This window comes from Carya illinoinensis, chromosome 1 (genome assembly GCF_018687715.1).
Source record: "Carya illinoinensis cultivar Pawnee chromosome 1, C.illinoinensisPawnee_v1, whole genome shotgun sequence".
In the NCBI taxonomy this organism is placed as follows: domain Eukaryota; kingdom Viridiplantae; phylum Streptophyta; class Magnoliopsida; order Fagales; family Juglandaceae; genus Carya; species Carya illinoinensis.
Window position 1 is genome coordinate 22627745 of NC_056752.1, and position 6000 is coordinate 22633744.

The window sequence follows — 6000 nt, forward strand, 5'->3', positions numbered from 1 at the left end:
TAATTACTATGATTGTCCGGGCATCTCCATTCATAATTCACGCGAGGTACTTCTGCCGAAATCATTTTGATTGTCAAAATTTAGTTCAAGTTCAATTATATAGATACTCCTAGCGTAATCGTTCTGATTGTTAGGGTATTTCATTTAAAATTATCGTGATGTAATCATTCTGATTGTCAGAGTATTACTAGGTATTCCTGGTGTAATCATTTTGATTGTTATGGTACGTGATTTAAAATACTCATGATGGAATCATTTTGATTGTCTGAGTATCTTTGATGGAATACACTGGACGAAATCATTCAGATTGTTCACTATTCCTAAGGAAATCACTGGCGAAATCATTTTGATTGTCAGAACTCAGATCAAGTTCATGTTAAGTTAAGTTTTAGTTCAAGTTCACGTTCATGTTATGTTTAAGTTTATGTTCATGTTTCAAGTTCACGTGCAGTTCACTTTAAGTTCATGTTCAATTTTAGTTCAAGTTTAGTTATGTCATGTTTATGCTCAAGTTCAGTTTATTGAACAAGGTTCCAAGTTCATGTATTTCACATTCATGTTATGTTCAAATTCACGTTAATGTTATGTTTAAGTTTTAGTTAATGTTAAGTCTCAATTTCACGTTCATACTATGTCACATCAGGCCCATGTCACGTTAAGTTTCAGTTTCAAGCCCATGTCATGTTAAGTTTCAAGTTGAGTTCACGTTTTAGTTCAAGTTATGTCAGCTCATGTCATGTTATGTCAAGTTATGTTATGCTTATTATTTCATGCCATGTTATGTCAAGTTATGTTATGTTTATTGTTCACTTTGATTGTGCATTCATGTCTTTACTGCCATGATGCATCACTAACCTATGTGGAAGTTTCCTGTTAACTTGTTGAGATTTGTAATCAAATCTCATTGTGGTAGTCCCAACTACCATTTTCCCCGAATGGTAGGTGATGTGTCAGGATCAAAACAAGGAGTGGACACTTATAGACTGAAGGAGGTTGACTAGATGCTACGGACACAACGCAGAACTTACAGCTTCTATAGTTAGTTTTTGGACAGTATTCTAGCCTCGTTAGTCCAGTTACGTGAATTACAAATTTGGTGCATAGTGTATTTTGGTAATGTAAATATGTAGTTTGGTCTCCCATGTTTTGATATTACAATCTTCTGAGACCTGTACTATAATCATGGATGTTTATTTTGTTAAGTATGCATGGATTACGATTTAATTATTTGAGATATTATGAGTTTGGTGCATAGTATTGCTCAAAAAAAATTATCCGCTATGAATATTGTCTAATGCTAGATGCATGTTAGGAACATTGCATCTTATATGTCATGAACGGAGATAGGTAACCTTGTGTTGTATGTCTTGACGCTTCAAATGTCCATCCGATCCCAAGCAGAATCTGGGGGTGTCAAAATATGGCCCCACCGTGGGTATAATAGTTGCATACCGCCCTGCCATGGGTATAATAGTGGCAACGGCCTCACCATGGGTATAATGTCGCACAACCCTACCACGAGGGTTAAACATAACATACAGGCCCACCATGGGTATAATAGTGGCATATGGCCTCACCACCTGTATAATGTGGCACAACCCTACCAAAGGGGTTAAACATGGTATTTGTCCCTATGTGATGCTACGAGATGATATGGATATGATGTTTCAAATTGGATATGCCAAAAGATTTTGTTTTTGGGATAAGTTTTTTTTTTTTTTTCTTTTTGAAAACTTCGCTATGATATTTTATAATATGTTTTGTTTCTACATTTTGAAAGCAATTGTTCAGATTCTGCATACTGAAAGAAAATGTTTTGTCTTGCATTCTGAACGTTATAAATGTTCATGTTTACATACTAGTATTTGTGCTCTGCTTATTGAGTTGTTGATAACTCACCCCTTGTCTCCACAATATTTTTCAGATGATTTTGGATATTTCAACTGAGGATTAGATTATGAAGCATTGTGTGAGATGATTTAAGAATTGCGGTTTAAGCTTAGAGAGTTTCTATATGTGTATCGACGAAGTTTATAAAGAAATTTTATTGTGTCCTGATGACTTAGCATTTTGGGAAATTTATTATATTGAGGAAATTAGTTTTGCATCAAAATTTCTTTATGATTTTGGAAATTTGGAGTCTATAATTACATTGTTGAAATGTGAGTTTAAGTGACAGAAAGTAACTCTCCTACCCTTGCGGGACTGGGGCGTTATAGAAATCAAAAACTCTAGATTTATTTTTATTATATCTACAATCTTAAGTTTTATTCTATTTTCTTTTAATTTATTTTTGTCAAGCACTTTAGTTTAATTTAGGTGGTAAAATCTATAAAATTTTGGTTTTAGTTTCAAATAGTAAATAGTTTGATAAATTTCAATACTCAATAGCATAATTAATCCTTGTGGGTTCGTCACTCTTTTCTTTAAAACTTTATGACTTATTGTGATTTTATTCACTTGCAAATATCTTCAAACCAAGTTTTTGGTGCCATTGCCGGGAACTAATTATTTGTTATTGATATTGATACTAGCTAGATTGTTACTAATTTGGATTTTTTTATTTATTTTTTAAGATTGGTTTGATTAGATCTCGGTTTTGCCTGTCTTTTACTTTTATTTCAGGATTTAGAAGTGTATGCCCCTATCTAAACTATTAGAGTCTACACTTTTTGATCCCGAGATGGAGAGAACTTTGTCAAATCAATAAAAAGAAGAAGCAAGAAGTCACCACATCTACCATCACTATGGCAGATCAGCAAAATGGAGAGGCGAATAGGGCTTTGAGGGACTATGCTATGACCTCTGCCAATGGGGTTACATCTAGCATAAAGATGGCAGCTATACAAGCTAATAATTTCGAGATTAAGATGGTGATGATTCAAATGATACAGCAAGCTATTCAGTTTGGAGGGCTATTGCAGGAGGATCCTAATGTTCATATCACAAATTTCCTAGAGATTTGCAACACCATCAAGCACAATGGAGTGACGGATGATGCTATTCGTTTGAGACTTTCTCTTTTTCACTCAAAGAAAAGGCGAAAGCCAAGCTGAATTCTCTACCACCTGGTGTCTTTACTACATGGGAAGAGTTAGCACATAAATTTTTGGCAAAGTATTTCCCTCTAGCCAAGACAGCAAAGCTAAGGAATGATATTACCACATTCACTGAATTTGAGAATGAATCTTTGTATGAAGCATGGGAGAGGTACAAAGATTTATTGTGAAAGTGTCCTCATCATGACCTTTTGAGATGGCTTCAAGTCCAAACATTCTACAATGGTTTGGGAGTTACAAACAAGTCGATGGTTGATGCAGTAGTTGGAGGGGCTTTAATGAGTAAAACTTATAAAGTAGCTTGTGAACTTTTGGAGGAATTGGCAGCCAATAACTATCAATGACCTTTAGAGAGAGCAATACCAAGAAAGGCAGCTGAAGTTTTTGAACTTGATTCTAAGACTACATTGTGGCACAAATGACAACTTTATCTAAACAACTTAGCAAGATGAGTCTATGCTATTCAAATTAATGTTGTGTGTGAATATTGTGCAGGAAATCATTCAAGTATTGATTGCCAAGTGGGGAATCCTTTTGCTCAACCAAATTTTGAACAAGCTAATTACATGTCCAATTTCCAATGTCAAAACAATCCTTATTCAAACACGTTCAATCCTAGATGGAGAAATCATCCCAATTTTTCATGGAGCAACAATCAAGGGGCAATTAGACCACCTCAAAATTTTCCACAGCAAGAAAAGAAGCAGAAGCTGACACTTGAGGAGATGTTCATGCAATACATGAAGACAGATTTGGCGATCCAAAACAATTCGACTTTGATTTGTAACCTTGAGGCTCAAATTGGTTAGCTTTCAAACATTCTACAGAGAGGACAATAGGAACTTTGCCGAGCAATACCATTACCAATCCTAAGGAACATGTCAAAGCAATAGCATTGAGAAGTGGGAGGACAATTGAGCAACCACAAACAACAAGTATTGAGTAAGATAAGGCTGAAAATCACGTGGAGTTCGAGCCAAAGATGGAGGAATTGGAGCAGCAAGTAGCCGACCAACAAGTTGGAAATTCTAAAGAGAATAAAGAAGCTTCAAAACCCACAAATTCTAGAAAGTTTTTGAAGCTAATTCTCCTTCAATTTATGATTGACCTATTTCTTTCCTCAAAAACTTTAAAAAGAAAAGTTTGATAATCAATTCTCTAAATTTCTTAGTATTTTTAAGCAATTGCATATTAATATTCCTCTTATTGAAGCTGAGCAAATACTTAAATATGCTAAGTCTTTTAAGAATATTTTATCAAACAAGCAAAAGTTGGAAGAGCATGAGACAGTGATGTTAACCGAAGAGAGTAGCGCAATTTTACAAAAAAAGTTGCCTCCTAATTTGAAAGATCCAGGAAGTTTTACAATTCCTTGAACTATAGGAAGTTCTTATTTTGATAAAGTTTTATGTGATTTAGGAGCAAGTACTAATCTTATGCCTTTTTGGTTTTCAAGAAGTTAGGTCTTGGAGAAGCAAAGTGTACTATGGTCTCTTTACAATTGGCAGACAGGTCTATCAAGCACCCGAGAGGACTCATTGAGACGTTTTGGAGAAGGTGAACAAGTTTATTTTTCTAGCTAATTTTATTGTGCTAGACATCGAGGAGGATGAAGAAATACTTTTGATTTTGGGGCAACCTTTTCTTGCGACAAGGAGAACTTTAATTGATGTCCAACAAGGGAAACTTATTTTGAGGATTGATGATGAGAAGGTTACTTTTAATGTTTTTAAGGCTTTGGGTTTTCCTTTTGAAGTACACTTTTTTTTCAAATTAGTGACCTAGACTTAGTGGTGGCCGAGACCTATAGGGCTAGATTTTAAAAGCTGCCACTTGAGATGTGTCTTACTCATTGTACAACTCTTGAATCCGAGAATGAAAAGGTTAAGGAGTGTGTAAGGTATTTGGAAGCTGCACCATCCTTTAATCCTTCCATAAAGCCGAAATTGGAATAGCTAAGTTCATCCATGCCGACATCTTCAAGTAAGGAACCACCCAAACTTGAGCTCAAACCGCTTCCATCAAATTTGAGGTATGCTTTCTTAGGCCAAGACTCTACTTTTTTTGTTGTTATTAATGGTTCTTTGAGTGATGTAGAGGAGGAAAAGTTGCTGAGAGTTTTAAGGGAGCATAAGATGGCTTTGGGATTGACAATCTCGAACATCAAGGGAATTAGTCCTTCAATTTCTATGCATAAGATTTTAATGGAGGTTAGTTTCAAGCCGATAGTTTAACCGCAACAGAGATTTAATCCAGCAATGCAAGAAATGGTGCATCAAGAAGTACTGAAGCTCTTAGATGCTAGAATTATCTATCCAATCTCAGATAGTGCATGGGTGAGTCCGACTCAAGTGATCCCAAAGGAAGGAGGAATAACCATAGTAAATAATGACAATAACCATAGTAAATAACCATATCAACAAGGACAGTCGCGGGATGACGAGTATGCACAAATTATCAAAGACTTAATGAGGCAATTTGAAAAGATCATTTTCCATTGCCTTTTATTGACCAAATGTTAGAAAGACTCGCTGGCCATATTTACTAATGTTTTCTAAATGGGTATTCCAGATATAATCAAATTATAATTGCTTTCGAAGATCAAGAAAAGACTACTTTTCACGTGTCCTTAAGGAACTTTTGCATATAGGAGTATACCTTTTGGTCTTTGCAATGCTCCAGCCACATTCCAGAGATGCATGATGTCCATTTTCTCTGATACGGCGGAAAAATTTATAGAAGTCTTCATCGATGACTTCTTGATTTTCAGTTATTCTTCTGATAATTGTTTATCTAACTTGTCTTTGGTTTTGCAGTGATGTGAGGAGACTAATTTAGTTATAAACTAAGAAAAATGCCACTTTATGGTCGAGGAAGGGATAGGCTTCGCCATCGAATTTCCTTCAAGGGAATTGAAGTCGATCATGCCAAAATAGATGTT

General features: G+C 35.3%; 1 non-coding gene across 1 annotated transcript; it reads right to left on the bottom strand.

Annotated features, from left to right (window-relative positions):
* Nucleotides 1-3142: 3142 nt before the first annotated feature.
* Nucleotides 3143-3249, bottom strand: LOC122294161. The gene has a single exon (XR_006237539.1). It is a non-coding gene; the product is annotated as a small nucleolar RNA R71 (small nucleolar RNA).
* Between the last annotated feature and the right edge of the window lie 2751 nt (nt 3250-6000).